Consider the following 17782-nt stretch of genomic DNA (forward strand, 5'->3'; position numbering starts at 1 on the left):
CGCAGGAGGAACAGTGATACGACCCACCGGGTCCAGGTGGTCTGGAGCGGAGTGTGATTGGAGCACAGGCAAGGGAGGATTTCTGTGGACTTCCACACAGCCCAGCGTGTGTGTACACCGGCGTGTGCACACACACACACCAGCGGGGGGAAGTGCTGGGCACAGCAGAGCTGATGTAGCCACCGGCCCAGGTGAGCCAGGAGCCAGGGGTAGAGGAGCTGGGGTCACAGGCTGGAGCGGCAGGGCTGAGGGGGTCCTCGCATAGCCACTGGTCACTTGGAGTTGGGCACTGTGGTCTGCACAGTAAGGGGCTTGCCCACAGTCACAGAGAAGGAAGGTCTTGGGGCAGCTTCTCCATTCCAGGCCGAGGCCCCCCTGTCACATCACACATTTCCCCATCACCTCCGAGTCAAGGAACTCACTCTGCACTCTGTGTCCCTTCTTTCCCTGGAGTGCCTCCTCCATACTTCCGGTTCCCTCACACACTGGGAGACGGTCTGGGCTTCCCGGGTGGCAAGGGGGTAAAGAATCCACCTCCCAACACAGGAGACGCGGGAGACTCAGGTTCGATCCCTGGGTCGGGAAGATCCCCTGGAGAAGGAAATGGCAACCCCACTCCAGTATTCTTGCCTGGAGAATCCCATGGACAGAAGAGCCTGGCAGGATACAGTCCATGGGGTTGCAAGAGTCAGACACAATTTAACACACGCACGGGAGACTAGGCCTAGCGCACTTCTGCCCCCAGAACGTTCTGTGCCGCTGGGCTAAGTTTTATATATGCACCTTCCAACATGACAGTGAGGAACCGCACATAGCTACTGAGCACGTGATGAGTGGTTACTGCAGGTGAAGAACTGATTTCTTAACTCCACTGTTTTAAATTTAAACAATCATAATTGTGTCAATTATCCCTCAATAAAGCTGGAAAAAACTTTAAGCAGCTACCCATGGCTAGCGGCTACCAGCTGAACAGCACAGGTTTGGTATACAGACCCATCCGTACAGGCGGTGGGTCAGCTCATTGTTTTTTTTCTGTAAACCTCTTGAGCTCTGCAGACCATACGGTCTACCCCACCGCCTCCCATGACCTCACCTGGTCTGTCCACAGATCCACCCAGACCCCAGGCAGAAGCGGCCAGCCTGCTCTTTCTCTAGCAGGTGCAGGCAAAGGGCTGGCCGGGCATCCGCATTTCAAAGCCAAGGAGGGTACCAGCAGGCCAGGGGCCTTCGGGCCAACCCAGAGCCTGTGCCAGGCTGGCCCTGCCCTTCCGAGGCTGAGGCGAGCGCCCCGGGTCACGACCTAGAGCAGAGATGTCCTGGGGTCTTTTCTGCACCCCTTGAGAACATGCCTGAATCTTACAAAAGGTTCAAAAATCTGATACTTTCCGTTTAAGCAAATTAGAACCCAATCACCTGCGGAAAGGCCACCTTCTACGTGCCTCAGCCAGCAGCCCAGGTGCCTGATGGGCATGGTACTTCCCCTCTGCTCTGCAGCTCACCTTCTGGGTCCCTTTCAGCCTCCAACAGGCCTGACCCCTCTCTTACTTTTCTAACAGGTGAGGGCAGTTTGCTAACTGCCCTGGCAATCAGATGAACAAGAGCAGCCAGCTTACTTAACTTCTCTCCTCGAGACTAAATGCTGATGTACAAAACCTCCCACAGGGCTTGGAAAACACACCCTGAAAGCCGAGATGGGCTGCTGAAGGGCCCAGCCTTGGAGATTCACTATTCTCCTTCGTTATTGTCCTCTGGGCCTAAGTCACGTGCCACACAGCCACCAGGGCCTGGAATCCTGGCTGGCATCTGAGGGTGTGGAGTCCCAGGCGCCAGGTGACCCATGCAGAACATTCTCGCGTGTTTGTGTCAGCAACTCCCCACCCTTTGAGATCACCAGCGAGAACACGCTACAGCAGAACCCAAAGGGCAGCCACACTCCTTTTTTCCATCACACCAACGTGGTTACTTTCTTCTCCTTTAAGGGGAAAAGAAAAGAAAAAGCAGGTGTACCCTGAATCAGACTTTTCCAGCTCATGCAATGCCAAAAGGCTTTGTTCATTTTGATTCCTTTAGTTCCAGTCAGGTGCAGGCAAGGAACTCTGGAAGGTCTTGGGGATCCCAAGTGCCCCCACTGAAAGCAAGAGTGGCAACTAAAATCAACACAAACCACATGCCTCCAGCCAAGTAGGTGCCACTTGGTGATAATTCCCTGTGTAGGGGGCTAGTCTTGGGCTCTCCCAGGAGGTCACTCAGAGGTCAAAAGGATGGGGCCCCTGAGCAGTCTTCCCAGAAGGGGGCCCCTGGTAAGGAGCAGGCTGTTCCCATCTCCTCCTCCCAGCTGCCTCCTTGCCAGCTTCCAGCGAGTGTCCGACTAACCAACCGCTACCTCTTTGGACCCTCATCCCTGCCTTCTCTCCTGGGTCACTCTGTGGTCTCCCGGGTGTCTGCTCCAACCCCACTCCACAGTGCTGCTCCCCAAGCACCAAGCCTCCCAGAGAGAGAAGCATCAGCAAGTGCCCCCAGCTCCCAGCCCACCAGGATAAAGTTCGGACTCCTCCGTCCAGCACCCGCACCATCCTGACTCACGGCTGAGCTGTGGGCCCAGCAGTATGCTTCCCACCCTCGAGCCTAGGTCGTCCTCCACCACGACGGGGTGGTCTCCAGCCACCAGGCCTCCGTGCTCCCTGCTCTGGAATGCCTCCTTCCCCACCCCCACCCAAACCCCTCCTTCCTCAAGCCTCCTGCTCAGCCCTGCTCCCTTGGGCTCGGTTTAAATGACCCCCCTGTGACTCCCACGGGACTGGGGCTCACCAGTGCCCCGTGGACCCACACGTCCACTACACTGCCCCAGGCGCATGGTGGGAAGTACATGAACACAAGTGCAGTCTGATGGTCTGCAGCTCAAGTCCACAAGTTCCTCAAGGCAGGGATTCGGGTCACTCATCTCGGGATTCTTCAGAGATGCTGACACATACCGTAGGTGCTTCCTAGCCACTGACTGAATGGGACTGCGCCGGGAAGGGGGGCCGGGGGCAGGGAGGAACCAGCACGCAGAGTGTTCTGTGGTTAGCAGAGAAGCGGCCATACAGCCAAAGAGGCACACGGGGCCAGGATGACGGGCTCTGTCGCGTCCAGCAAGGGCGGAGGCAGCCCGGATGTCCTGGTCACCCCCCTCACACTGCCCTTCGGTCACTGAGCTTTGTGAGGTCCAGGAAAAGGGTCTGTGTCGAGGCCACCTGAGGCCGGCCACCTTAGTGGGTCCTCTACGGGGAGAGCTCTCTAAAGCCGGCCCCAGCCACCCAAGCCAGACTGAGGGCAGGAACAGCAACAGCCCGGAGTCAGGGCACCTACCCAGACTCAGTGAATAGTCTGCACACCCCTGCAGGAATGGGTCTCCCCAAAGCTCCCCAAAGGAGAGGGTCTCCCCAGGAAGGTCTCCCCAGGAAAGGGTCTCCCCAAAGCTGTCCTAAGCAGAGCACCAGTCTCTCAGGCCAAGACTATCCACCCTGCTTGCCCCACAGGACAGCCAGGCTGGGGCTGACGAGGGGACACTCGGGAGACACCAGGAGGACTTCCCTGGCAGTCCAGGGGTTAAGACGCCATGCTTCCACTGTGGGCATCGCAGGTTCAATCCCTGGGCGGGAAACGAAGATCCCGCAGGCTGTTCAGCATGGCCGAAAAAACAGAAAGATGAACATGAAAATAAGAAGACTTGGGGAATGGAGACCGCCAGGGACCACTGGCCTACCCAATCCCTGGGGAGGGGACGCACTCCCTTCCATCATCCCAGTCAAGGACTCATTTGAAAAGCTCTGATGAGCTTAGCTGAGCTCTTGCTGCTGGAGAAATTGCCGCTGCATCAGGGGCAAGATAGAGGGGCTCTGGAGGCACTGGACTCACACCCCAGGAGTCGGTGAAACGTGCCCCAGCAAACGCCCCAGCTCCAGCCACATAACCTGACCCGAGAGGACACGGGCAGTTATGAAAGGCAGCTCAGCAAGTTGAAGGGAGGGGGCAAAATAAAGACATCAGAGGTGGCGAGTCTGTGAAGAACCTTAAAGACAGTGAAGGACCTGCCACCCTCAGTCCTCAGGGGGATGCGGCCAGGAAGTGGCCACAGAATTCCTTCCCAGACTGTGGTGAGGGCGGAGCCAAGATAACGGGGCCACACCATGACACGCATCCAGTGTTCCATGCTCAGGACCAAATTCAATCACCTTTGGTAAACAGGAGACTTTGTTTCCCAAGCAAAAAAGCTTAAAAGATTTTACCCATCTTAACTGAGAGACACACTGCAAACCAGATCGTAACATGGGCTTTCAACCTTTCTTCCCCCTAAATCACAAGACACCCACCACGGGAGACTGTGCGTAGAGAAAGGCGCTCTGCCTGACCTGGCCTCACCTGGCCAGCCAGGGCCAGCTCCAAGGTAGTCCCCACTGCCCTGTCCCTTGTTCAGTCACCCACTGGCCATAGGGACAGTCACCCCAGTCCTTCCCCTCATCGGTCCTGCCAGAGGCACATGCCTGCCACGAGCTGCACCACGACGTCCGTTGGGCTCTGAGTGCCCCCAACCGTGGTTTCCCTAGGTTTCCCCCCAACCCAGGGGCTGGGTGCCATTGGCCTGGCCACACTCCAGACGAGGGAACCCAGGCAGCAAAGGCAGTCCTGCCTAAGAGCGACCAGTGAGCAGAGGGCACACCTGGGATTCAAACCCCGGGCACTGACGCCAGAGCTGAAAACTGCCCTTGGGTTTCCCTTCCTCCCTGCCCAAGTTCCTCTGTAGTCCTCTGGCTGGCAGAACTTCTGCCCACCCAGTCCAGCTCACGTCCGACGGGCAGAACCACACCCTTCACCGGGGGGCTTCCTGGACAGGCCCCCACCCAACCCTGAAAGCACTAGGAGGCAGGGCGGGCGAGAGGAGAGACACGAGGCCACAGGGGTCACAAAGCCAACCAGGTCCAGCAAGTGAGCCATCGAGGGCCCGCTACCCTCCCCCGGGGAATCCCATCATCTGACTGCCCCTGGGCTTTCGGGGGGAAGGGGCCCCCAGGACCATGCCACAGAGGGCCCCCTGCATCCCAGACTCTGCCTGGAGTCTCAGAACCACCGACCCCAGCCCCAGCGCCGCCCTCTCATCCTGAGTGCAGAGGCGATTGGCCGTGGAGACCTGTGTCCTTCCACCTCCAAACTGGCAGAGAGGCAGCTTGCAGGCGGCACCCGGGACCTCCCTGCACTCCCAGGCTCCAAGCCAATGTGAAGGCCAGAGCAAGGGGAATTCCAGGCGAGGTGCAGGCCTCTCCCAACAGGGCCGTCAGAGCACTTGAGCCAGAGGGCGGCAGGAAGGAGGGTGGCCTCTCAGGGCGAGCCACCGCCTCCCCCCGGGGGAACTGCTCCAACCGCAGGGACACAGGCCTAGACAGACCCTGCTCCCTGGGCCCCGCGGCAGGCCCTGGCACATGGCCACCTGGGCCCCTCCTAGAGGTGGCAGCTCAGTGCCCAATCTCTAATCGCCAGGGGCCATCTCCCCAGACGATGCCCCCTGCTTATGGCAGGAAGCGCATCTCTGCTGCCCCGGGGGCAGCCACTGGGCCAAGAGGGAGCCTGGTGGCGGGGACAGGATGGAGGCCATCACGAAGAGCTGGGAGGTCACCGTCCTTCAAACCCGAGGCCAAGTCATTTCTCTAAGCAGCGGCATTTTCAGCAAGCGACGGAGCGAGTCCCTCAGCCACAGGCTGTGCTGAGGACTCGGTGAACGAATGAAGAAAAGCGGCCAGCACTGCAAGGGACGCCCGGCAGGTGTCCAATCAGTGTCTGCTAAATGAAGGCAGGAAGAACCCCCCCATGCCCGATCACCTCATTAGGCCCGAACCCAACTCCTCGTGAAGGAGAAAGAGCCCTTATTTATGCGCCACCACTGGCGCCCAGAAGAGCAGATGGACAAACCTTTGCCAAAGCGACCAAAGGCCTTTTGATCAAGCCTGAGGTTTCAGCACTTCCCCTCGGGTCTCAGTTTTCCCGGTGGACAGTGGCGGACTTAGTAACCCTGCACTCTCAACGACTGAAGGGAGGCCTGCTGCCCCCACATCGGGGAGGAAGTGAAATCTGGGATGGACGGTCCAAGCCGACTGAGGGTGTCGGAGGGCATGTTTCACCAGGCTAAAGATCACTGGACGAGGACCACGCTGCCTGCGGGTCTGGACTGCACAGCACACTGTCTCACGAGCAAGACGGTGTCCCGAAGTCTCACCGGAGAGGAGGCAGCACTCGAGTAGGGGACCTGGGGGCGGGGGGAGGGTGGGGACACAGGTTCTGGTCTCTCTGTGCACCGGCCCACGTGACTGGGCGAAAAGTCACCGCATCTCTCGCGGTGGGATTCACCTTCTGTAAGATTCCATCAGCAGGCCACGGCAGCTCCTGCTCTCCCAGCCCCTGGTCACCCGACATGGAACTCTACGAAAAACGTGATCTCAAGTATGTAGAAGGACAGGTTCCCGGCAGTCAGGTACCCTTAGGTGGCTGTCAGTATGATACTCACTGCAAACCAAGATGAAAAGGACCAGCGGCTCTCAGAATCACCGATGGACAAAACTGCTTCCTCCCGCCCCTGAGCCCCACACAGACAACATGTGCCCAACCTCCAGAAGGAATGCGGGACCTACGTGACCACAGACTGAATAAAACCTGCCCTCTTCACTCCAGAAAGGAGGTGGCTCAGAGGGGCTGTACCAAATCCTGTGAGGGGCAGCGAACACCTGGCTGGGCCGAAACAGGAACTACCTGGATGATGCCTGCAGCAGGCACTGGGCCCAGGGGTGGGTACCTCTCAGATTCTCCTTCGCTGAGACATGGCGGCAGCAGTGGAAAATTCCAATAGGTTTATTCCACTCCTGAACAGGAAGGCCCCTAATCCCCTACGAAGGAGAGGGAGGTATACATACGCAGGGTCTATTCTAGTCCTCATGCCTCAGTCTTAGATGCACAACAGAATCAACTCAGAAGCTTTAAAAATACCAACGCTGGGTCCCACCCCTTCTCTCCAAGATTCTGATGTAACTGGTCCGAGATGCTGTCTGGGCATCCAGACTTTTTTTTTTTTTTTTAAACCTCCCCAGGTGATTCTAACATGCAGCCAAGGTTGAGGACCACCTCTGTGGACGCTAAACACTTAGTCAATGGAGATCCCAGGCCTCTCCCACAAACCCCTGAGGAGCAGAAAGGCCAGAAGACCCAGCCAGGCAGCCCTTGCTGGAGATGGGTCTCACTCTGCCTCCCCACCGTCCCCCGCCTCCACTCCCACACACAAACCAGGATCAACCTGCAAAGAGCCATCTGTCTGAGACAGAACACAGGGCCTCTGCCCAGCCCTAGCTGGGGCATACCAAGTGCCCACACGCTGGAGGATGGACAATTGTGTTCAGTTATTTGATTACTTTGGGCATGTAAACAGAACGTGATGTTGTGCAAACCTGGGGTGGCAAGTACCACAAAATGATTTACTCTGAAACATCTCACTCAGCTAACAAAAAAAAAAAAAAAAAAGGAGATAAATGCTGGAAATCCTTTAAACAATCTCTTTGAAGGGAAAATGGGATCTGTATACATGGTGATGCTTCTAATGGGCTGCCAGATTTATTTCCCATTTCCCCCAGAAGGTCACTAGGAATAATCATATTTTCCTGTGAATCTGTCTTTTGTAAAGACAAAGCGAAACGTTTCAGTCTTCCCAACTGAGGCACTGCCTTTGGTCCTATGGCAGATACAGCAATAGAATTCAATCATTTCTTTAAAGGGGGAAGAAAAAAAAAAAAGACTGCGGAAAACACAGGGGCAATGGAAAGAGGCAGTTAAAATTTCTAAGTTTCCCTGTGGTGTTAACAAGACTAAACAAAATTTATGCTTTGAGATAAAACAGAACTCGGTGCCTCCGCATCTTATGAACATGGTGTATGGAGAGCGGGCAGGCTTGTGGAGCCAGAGAGAATGGAACAGAGTCCCCAGACGCTCAGTCTTCCAGCTGCTGCGTCCCGGCGCCTCCCTCAGCCTCAGTTTCTTCAGCTGTAACCGCAGGACTGCTTTGAGAGTCGAGAGACAGTGGATGCAAAGCCCCTGGGCAAGGGTGAGCCTCCACAACCAGTGGGCACTGCTATTATTTCTAAAATAGCCCACCCCCATTTCAGCTAAATCCCGCTGCACCCAAGTTTTGTACAGGCCTGCATCTTGGGAGCCCCATTATATCATCGCAGGAGGAAAATCTGTTTCTTTGTTTTGTGGGAGAGTCAGAACAGCCAGGAGTTGGCTGCTCCTGCGTTCTGGGGTCAAAGGGGCTTTTTACCAACATGATTTGCTTTCACCTCCTTAGCGGGGAGCTGGGTAGAAAAAGTCCCTCCAGGGACTACAGCTGCCTATGGGTGGCGGGGAGGCTGTGAGATATTCCTGCACAGTCTGGCCAGGCTGTCCCCCTCCCCCCTGCAAAAAGCAGCATCCTGTGCATCAAACCCCCCCCTCCCCCGCCACCCCGCAGCAGGAGAGGAGAACCATAAAGAAGCGGGGTGCCCGTCACACTTCTCCCTGACGTGATGTGAAATTCTACAAGGTAGACCCTTTGAAATGCAAAATCTTCCAGAGTCCTTCAAATGTGTTTTTATTTTCTTGGGTTCCTAAGGCTGCTTTCAGACCCACCCATCAGCATTTCCCCTCTCAATCAACCCACACTTAACAAAAAAAAAAAAAAAAAGGAAGAAGAAGAAGATGAGGAAAAAGCAGCAGGAGGAGGAGCAGGAGGCAGCTGCAGTGAAGACGTCTCTGTTTTTTGAAAACGCTCAAGTATCTTCAATCTCTGCAAAGGGGAAAAGAAAAAGAAAAAGCTTGTCCTCCGCTCCAGCCTCCTGTATCCCTCCTCCAGGACACCCCGAAGCCAAGTTTCCTCTGGAAGGTTTCCTCCCCTCTCTGCTGATGCTCCAGATCTCAGAGAACTTTCCCGAGACAAGAACCCGGGTGCCTCCTGACCAGAGTTCGGGAGGGTTAAGACCGGCACCACCAAAACCACAACCCGCAATTTTCGAAGCCCAAACCTTGATCCAAAACCGTGTGCACAGGAGGTTTGGATTAAACATCAAAGAAGAAGTTACCTTACAACAAAGTTGTTTGGCCAAGAAAATTACTTCGCAGTAAGAAGAACCCTCGGGAACGGTAAAATTGCTTTTGAATATAGACTTTTCAGTGGCTGGGGTCATTAATCATGTTAATGTAAACTGAGCTAAAACAAAAATTCTCTGAGCGAGTCTCTGGGCACATCAGCGTATCTAAGCCTCTGGGTTTGTTTCCAAAGTTCACATCCCCGGCACGCAATGAAACTACTGTTAATGGGGTCAGCTATTACAGTGCAGTCCCCGACCTTGGGCCATAATAAAGGTGACTCAGTCGTGTAGAAAGAACCCTCATAAAGTTAGGCAGGAAACAAACACAGAAATTAATCAGAGAAGGAGAGTCGAGATTTCGGAAAGTTTGTTCGTTGGGCAAGTTTAAACAGCAACTCTCCCTGGATGATCAGACGTTGTAGAAAAGAGCTGGGGGAAACCAGTCAGCATTCCTCACAGCACCCAAGTCCCCCGGCCCGGCTCTGCTGTGGAGGGTAGAGGGCAGGCCGGCAGCTGGGCCAGGCAAGGAGGAGAGTGGAGCCCAGCAGAGTTAAGCCAAGCAGAGCCCTGCCAGACCCAGCCATGTGCTTCATGCTGGCAACAAACCGGTTCTTTCAAGAGAGGAAGAGTCTGACAAAAAGGACAGCTGCAGCAAGATGAGAAGCTGAGAGGCAAAAACCTCGAAAAAGTCCCGGGTTTGGGATTCTCCTCTCAAGTCGCACCCCCCCCCCAAAAAAAAAAATCACCTCTGGGGTTTTCAAGGGCTAGTGAATCTATTAAAGTGTCCCTCTTGCTGGATCAATTAATGAGAGCCCCTCCACATCTGGTTTCCATTGAAAACCGAAATTTGTATTATCAGCGTATTGCATAACAAATTATGCCCGCAGTTTCTTTTATTACACATCAGAGAGGTGTGTGGTGGTGGTAATGATGGGAGTTGTGCTGATCTGAGTATTTGCTTATTTCAGTCTTTTTTTTTTTTTTAAGGACAAGAACAAAGTTTTCCACACACTTTATGCAATCCAAAAGAAAGTCACACTGCCTGGGTAAAATATCAACGCAACAATCCAACAGTGGGTCCGAAGCACAGTCTCCAGTGCCCGCTGCATCCAGCAGTGGGTAAAGAAGGGTGTGCTTTCTCAAAGAGTGATGCAAAGGTACACCAAGTTGCTCCGGAGCGTCCTCTGCCGTCAGCTCCCAGAGTTTACGCAAGGCTCTTTTCTCTCCAGCCTCCCGCAGGGGGAGGAAAGCTGGCTGGCCTTTCCTGAGCTTCCATCACGGGTCAGGCGCCTGCTCCCTGGACCCATTTAAAGGACACCCAGCCCACTAGGCTCCCAGAGAACAGGGGAGATGGAGGGGCTGGGCGAAAGTGAAAAGAAATCAACTGGGGAATAAAGGCGAAAAGGCGTGGTGGGAAACAGCCTAAGAGGTAACCACAGGGCTTTCTCCCATAAAACGCCAATTAAGTGCAGCAGCCATGATTACAATACGGTATCTTAAAGCTCTGTTTCCTCCAAGAATTTTATGAACTTCCAAAAACACTACTGCTACATGCGACTTACCCTGAACTGAAAATAGGAGGGAGAAACTGACTAAAAACATCATCATCAATCAAAACAGTGGAATGCTCTACTTGTCCCACTAGCCTGAGGACGTTCAAGCCCACTTCTGCAGCAGCTATACTGCAAGCTTTTATTTAAAACTTGCTTTCTATGTTAAAATGACTGCATTGCAATAATCACTTCTCAGGGGAAAAGAAGTCCTTGGGTAGAATTATTGGAACAGGTCATCAAACTGCCTTGTTATCTGGAGGGGAGCATTTGGAGAAAGCAGCAGGCCTGCCCCATGCCTTTCTTTCATTTTCTGGGCTGCAGCAGCACCCTGTGAGCTGGCTCCTCGGTCTGGACCATGGCTGGCAGGATCCCGGCACTTGCCAAGCACAGACACTGGGTCAAGGGTTACCAAGCCTGAACTTAAGACCCAAACCTTCTCCCACTAACATGGGCCTATCAACTGGGACAAGCAGCTGTTTTCAGTTTATCTAGCTGTCCCTAGCTGAGAAAAATGGGAGGGAAGGGAAAAAAAGAACTACAGATCGGCAATTCAGTATCAAAACTGTAACTGAGACAAGTTACTGTTAAGTGAATAAATTAAAATGAAACCAAAACCTAGCCAACTGCAGAAACAGTGAGTTTCACCCAGTCTACTAACTCCATTCCCTTCCAAGTCCTCAAACCTGGTAGCGTCCTACTGTAATCACCCAGAGTCCAGGATTCTGGATCAAGGAAGGATCTCCCTCCAGCCGGTGGGAACTGCTGGGAACACATATGCTAGCATGTCATTTGGAAGTCTGCTAATATGTTGTAAGCTGCACAAGACGCTTGCCTGGCTTCCCAGGCCAATAAACAATGCCATTCCAACTCCTGCAGCAGTCAATAGAAAACAGCCCCTTGTCTCCACCATCCAACAATTCAACAAACATTTGTTCCTGTTGAACAACCGTCAGCCTGGCTCCATCTGCACCGGCTCCGGCAAGGCGAGCTGGCGGAGGCGACGGCACAAACGCCCGGCCCAGGTCCCCGAGCCCGGGGCGCAGCCCAGCGCGGGGGGCCACTCGCCCAACACCCACCCCCCGCCCCCCGAGTCCGGAGGCTGTAACGTATGGAAGACTCGGGAGTGTGGCCTATAGGAGGCAGAATCCCATTCATCAAATGCTGCAAAGAGCTGTTCTTTGTTCACCGTCGTACGAAGTACAGTACGTGTGAATGAAGCCCTGCGTTCGGATGCACGGAGCCTGGCTTCAGGGGGCGTCCGGGAGCGAGGGACCCGGCTCTCGACAGTCGCCAGGGCTCCGCCACCCGGTATCGAGCCACGAGTATTGTTCCTCAAGTCTGCGGGAGGGGATGGGGAGCTGGCGGGGGGCGGCGGTGGCCAAGAAGGCACTTTGGGCAATGCAAACCCAGGGCCCTCCCCGGACTCTGGGTGCCCTCCCCTTCTTCGTGCCCACCCCACCAAGAGAAAGCCCGAGCGGGGAAGCCGACTCCCACAGGCTTGCAAATCAAGGACTGGCAAAGATGGGACTCGGCCAGGGTGCCCTGTGCCGGACGGCCCTTCTCGCCATGTGCAAAAGCCACGCCGGCACGGCCCTCCACCCCCACCCCATTCCGCAAGTCCCCGCGGCCGCGGCCTCCGCGGGGGCTTTTCCCCACCGCGGACAGGGTACTCTCCCACCCCCAGCGTGACCTCTCCGGTCGGTCCCGCCGCCGCGAAGCCCGCCGCTGCGCGCTCGCATCCCGGGGGTGGCGGACGCAAACTTCCACGAACAAAAGAGTTGTCTGCAAAACGATGCAGGAACTTCGGGGTGCGCGGGGACGCCCGGATCCCCGGCGCCTTCGCCGGGGCTCAAGTTGAGACGTGGAGACGGGGGAACACCCCAGGGCGCAGCAGTGCCCGCGCCCGCCCCGGGGAAGCGCAGACTTTTCCGCAGGGGCCGTGCTGGCTCGCTCCCCTGGCTGCGCTCTGACAAGTCTCACGCATGCACCAGCGGCGGCACTCAGCGCCCCGAGAAACCGCCCGGCCCCACACGAAACCAGGCAGGCGGACCAAAAGGAAATCAGCCACACAAATACTGAAAAAAGCGGCGGGGGCGGGGGGGGTGCTAAGGCCAGTGCATCCCGCGAGCCAGGCTCCCTACCGCCGGCGGCCGGGGCGCACTAGCCAGGACCTCCGCTCGGGACCGGCCTCCCGGTCGCCGCCGCCGCCGCCGCCCGGCCCGGGATCGCTTACTGTGCGCGGCGGGACGCTCCGGCCGCGGGCCCCCGCGCAGTCGCCGCCGGCGCTCGCCGAGTCGTCCGGGCTGCCCGCCGCGCGGCCGCCGCGCGCACGCTCTCCTGCCGGCGCCGAGCGCTTTGTACGGAGCTGCTCCCGGGGAGGAGGAAATCGACTTGTCACTTCCTGAACTGTTTGCAACTCGTCCCTTTAACCGGCCCTGGCCAGGCCGCCCGCGCCCGCCCGTGCCCGCCGCCGCCGCGGGGCCGCCCGACCGCGGCTGCTCTTCGCTGGGTCCAGCGCTCTGCCGGCGGCGTCGCGGGCCCGGGCGCTCGGCGCGGCGGCGGCGTGCAGGAGCCGGGCGGCGTGCGGCGGCGGCGGCGGCGGCGGCAGCAGCAGCAGCAGCAGCGGCGGGCGAGGGTGCAGTGCGCGCAGCCGCCGGTGGGCGGGGAGTGGGGCGGGGGGGTCGCGGCGCGCCGCCGGCGGGGCTAGAGGGCGTCCTGCGAGCCGAGCCGCGCGCCGCTCGCCGCGCTCGCGCCTGGGAGGCCCCGGAACGCGGGAAGTGGCCCCGGGCCCCGGCCGCGCTGCCACCGCCCGGGCCCCGAGCCAGAGACCCCGGGGCCGGCCCCCGCACGAGCCTGGACGAAAACCCCGGCCGCGTGGACTTCAGACGTCCAGCTTCCGGGTTGTTGGGGTGTTTTGGTTGTGTGTGTGTGTGTGTGTTTTGAGGTTTTAAAGAAACCATCGCTTCAGTGGCGTGCTGGGCGGCAGGGGACGGGGGGAGCCGTGTGAATGTTGTCTGTCGCGCTTTTGGAAAATAAAGCGCTCCTTTCCTAACTCGGGGCGCTGACCGAAATAAAGGAATGTGTACTTCGGTAGCCACATCCAAAATATATGCAACTGGTGAAGGAAGGATTTGTGGTTGCTAAGCAGAAGCAGAGCATGTTTAGTTCTGTAACTTAGGATGTTGACTTAAGTTCAGGAATGTAACCCTGATAGAATAAGCAGAGTATTTTCATTGTGCCGCTCACCTGGGGGAGGGGGATTGTTTTCCTTGTGAAGTGAAGCCCTAGATTTCCCATTAGGCCTTCCTACTGGTGTATGTTATTTTATTGACCTTGTCCAAAAAGAGATGTTTTTAAAGAGAAGGTTTTTTAAAAGAACTCCCTATGCCTGTTTTGTGTTCTCCTTTGCCAAAAAAACAAAACACCTCATTACTTTACATGGATTGTGTCTGCGCCATTTCAATGGTTCTATTCATAAATCAGGAAACTTTTTCTGTTGCTTCTAGGAACATTTAATTGGTTTTAATCCAATGTTTCAATCCCAGTATCAAACATAAATGAACAATTAACTTCTTGAGCTTGTGTGCACTTGGGAAACTATTATATTTCACAGCTATTGCTAACATATTTCAGTTTCCCATCACACTGGACCCATTCTTTTGCAGAAAACCACGAGTTAACATCTCCTTTCACACCAACTACAGTTCACGCCAGTGACTTCTGCTGCAAGACTGAGAGGCACAACCAGGAGAAGGATGTGAGTATTCATTCAAGTACATGATGTGGGATACAATCAATTCATCCAGTAAAGCCAAACCAAGCTAATATGTAGGAGACTATGGTACCGATATCCTTACCTATAAACTCTGCTTTAAGAAAAGTTATCAAGGGCCAATTTTGAAAGAAGCAAAAACCAAGTCTTCCTAGATTGAACAAAGAAAGGTACAGGGATAATTTGAGAATGCTGCGACACTGCCCTCATGCCATCTTATGCATGCAGTGTCAAACACCTCAGCCTTTGAGAGCCTTACGGATATAGTTTAATTTACTTTTTATTAGGAGGCCTAGAGTGACTCCTGCTGGCAAACATTCAGTTTATTCCTGCAATTACTAGTTCATGGGGTCAACTTAAAAAACAAAATTCAGGGGTCCTGAGCCTGGAAACAATTACTGCAACCATTATTCTTGTTGCTTTCAGGATGATTTTAGTCTCACAAAACTCCAAGGATTGTGGTTATGGCAAGCTCCTTCGCCGTAACGCCTCCTTTCCGACCTAAAGCAGCCTGTTTTTCTGGTTTTTAGGCTTTCTTAAAAGTGTAGAGAACTAAAAACTATCTGCTTCAGGGGTTGTGCTACTAACCAATGAATAGCTATTTCTCATTTACTTAATTTGAATGTCTAAGGACTGAAAATACATACATTAAGGCCTGTGTCACTAGTCTTCCATACTATGGGCCTTCCCACATCATGTAATAAAGTCCTATAACATAGATATATGACGCCCCTCTTTTTAGGGCCATACTACACAGTCCTTTATTATAAAAAGTCCTACCCAAAAGTTTGTATATTAGAGTTGCTTAATTCAAAGAAGTAAACATAAACTCAGTCAAACTGGCTTTAAAACAATGTGAGCTGCAGTCAGGGGAAGGGGGTAGGAGGGCTAAGCTGTCTACCTCTGTTCAGTCCTTAAAGGTCAAAACCAAATCAAAACCCGATTTAGAATACAACCAGAAACCTAAATGCAAATTCATGGGCCAATTTAGGAATAAATCCATAAAATAATCCAAAAATGATCACTTGCAACTTTTCCATTATCACCAACCAACACTAACCTGGTTAAGGCACAGAACACGCTGGGAAATATAAGCTGTAGGGATTACATGCAGTCTCACTCCAAGACCAACATATGAAGCCCAGGGAAAAAGTACAGTCAATACTGGCTCTCCTGGCTCCCCTCAAAGCAGAACTTGCAAATGAAGGAACGCCTGTGTGTGTGGTATGCATGACATGTCCACTCAGCACTGCTGGGGAGATAGAAACTGAGTGGCTTTCTATACTAGACGGTTCTCCCCTTCCAAGTTTAAAGCTCTTAAGCAACAGGAGACAATAAGGGTGTATTTTACTAAGAAAGGGTGTAACCAACTATAACTTGTATCAACAAGCTAATAAAATTATTCACCTAAGCACATTTGTGCAGAGGAGGGTAAAGATTGGGTTCTGATTAAGTACTCAGAAATGTCCTTGATAGTTAGTGGGTGTTCTATGTTTGTGTCTTTAGAGCCAGATAAATATGATATTCAAACAACAGGGAGCTAAGCTTTTGACATTTCAGCAAGTAGCAGTCAATACTGTTCAGTTTTTCCCATTAAATTTATCTGTACCTATGATTGTAAAAAGAGTGGTGACCACTGAAAGATGGTAAACAGGTTTGTCTCTGAGAATAACATTCTTTTTAGACTAATAATGGGAGTGAAACAGACATCAGACATGTTATACGTTGGAACCAACAGCAGTATGCAGATGCATGTGTATTAACCCCTTTATTCAGCTTCCCAAAGCCACAGCTTCTTTGTCACAAGTGCTGTATTAAAAGCCAGTCATTCACATTTCACACTGTCTTTTCTACACTTGAAAAGAACTTTATAAAAGCAGAACCTTTTAAAATCGCTTGTAATAGATGACGGGAAGATAGACATCACCAAGTCCACCTGAAACATTTTCAGAGACTGGCTACTGAAAGCAAGTTATTAGCAAAATACACTGCTTTAAAAATGATGGGAAGTTTTTGGTTGTCAGTGGAAGCCAAAAATCTGAGCCTACTATGGGGGCAATTTTCTTATTTAGAGCTTATTCAGAAAAATAAGTTCTATAATCGTCCCCATACCTATGATCCAGCTTCAATTAACAGCCCTACCTACATAAGCATGTTACAACACACTAATCCGTCTGTTCTTTACTTTCTCTTCTTTTTATCTTTTGTTCTAAAACCTTTTCAAAACTGATGAAAATGAGTTATAACCCTGGCTGGAATCTCATGCAGATACATAAATCTATCTCCCATATCTGTAGACATCCACCTTTTTTTAAGAGGAACTTTGGTTCTCGAAGACAGTCATTTTTTGATTCAGGAGCTAAATAAAATGAATTTATTTTCATTGAAAAATAAGCACAGCAGTGAATTTAATGATACCAATCTAACTCTTTTGATACAAAATGAGAGTTGAAAGCAGCTTGAAGGAGACTGCCTATTGAAATCAGCGCATGTGAATCCGCACAGCTTTGTAACTGAGTGTCTAGCACCATTGAGGCACGAAGCATGCCAGCTGGGACGGCATTGTGCACCACAAAGTGTGGGTTGTAAGCCTAAGTCCTGAGCACAAACCCTGGTTTCCAAGTTGGCAGGTGCTGAAAACACAGCAAATGTCACGCTTGCAACTCACTGCATGGAAGGGCTCTGAGTAAAGGAAGCTAAAAAGAACAGAGCAACAGTTAAAACTTATTTTAATATTACTTTTTCCTTGCAAAATTAATAGTACCTGTAAGTATTATGTGCTAAAAGAAAACTCAAGCATGAAAAAACAGACACTGAAAAGTTTATGCATGGTAAATAAGTAAAAATATAGCAAAGTAAATCTACATTCAAAGTTACTGACATATGTAAATCTTACCAAACCTACTTAAACTATTTTAATACTGAGATTCAAAAGCATAATCAACTCCTGGCCTTCCTCTGATCTGTTTATGAAGTTAGCTGAAACAGACACTAACTAGTATCACTAAGTCACCTATAACCTAGTCTACCTCAATACACTCTACCAAAATCATAGCTAAAAATAAGTTATAGTATTTTCATATTGCTACACATTGAATTTAATCTAGAAAACATTTCAACAGCACACTCAATGTTTATGTCATCTTCAAATGAAAATCATTTCAATTTTTTGCTTCAAATATTCTGTAGTGGAATTCAGATTTAGTATGAGATATTCAGCCCAAAATTTAACTTAATTTTTCTATCAACTACCCGTCATATAAGTCACTGCCTCAAGAAAAATCTATTTTTAACTCATCCCTAGTGATATGCCCAAAGCT

At 52.5% G+C, this 17782-nt stretch overlaps 2 protein-coding genes and 1 long non-coding RNA gene across 5 annotated transcripts in view; 1 reads left to right on the forward strand and 2 right to left on the reverse strand.

Annotated features, from left to right (window-relative positions):
* Positions 1 to 13311, reverse strand: part of FAM53B (family with sequence similarity 53 member B) — a 113831-nt gene extending 100520 nt beyond the window's left edge. Inside the window, exon 1 of one of the 2 annotated variants that reach the window (XM_069566836.1) lies at positions 12924 to 13311. The gene's annotated coding sequence lies outside the window, so the exon portion shown is untranslated. Of the gene's footprint in view, positions 1 to 12831 lie in introns of both variants that reach the window. The other variant, XM_069566837.1, reaches the window with a different exon arrangement.
* LOC138427471 (uncharacterized) lies at positions 8741 to 11557 on the forward strand. The gene is made up of 2 exons (XR_011252024.1): positions 8741 to 9189; positions 10125 to 11557. It is a non-coding gene; the product is annotated as an uncharacterized lncRNA (long non-coding RNA).
* A 2900-nt stretch (positions 13312 to 16211) lies between the features above and the next one.
* EEF1AKMT2 (EEF1A lysine methyltransferase 2) overlaps positions 16212 to 17782 on the reverse strand; it is a 32879-nt gene continuing 31308 nt past the window's right edge. For both annotated transcript variants that reach the window (XR_011252017.1, XR_011252019.1), the window contains one exon: positions 16212 to 17158. The gene's annotated coding sequence lies outside the window, so the exon portion shown is untranslated. The remainder of the gene's footprint in view (positions 17159 to 17782) is intronic.

This window comes from Ovis canadensis, chromosome 22 (genome assembly GCF_042477335.2).
Source record: "Ovis canadensis isolate MfBH-ARS-UI-01 breed Bighorn chromosome 22, ARS-UI_OviCan_v2, whole genome shotgun sequence".
Classification (NCBI taxonomy): Eukaryota; Metazoa; Chordata; class Mammalia; order Artiodactyla; family Bovidae; genus Ovis; species Ovis canadensis.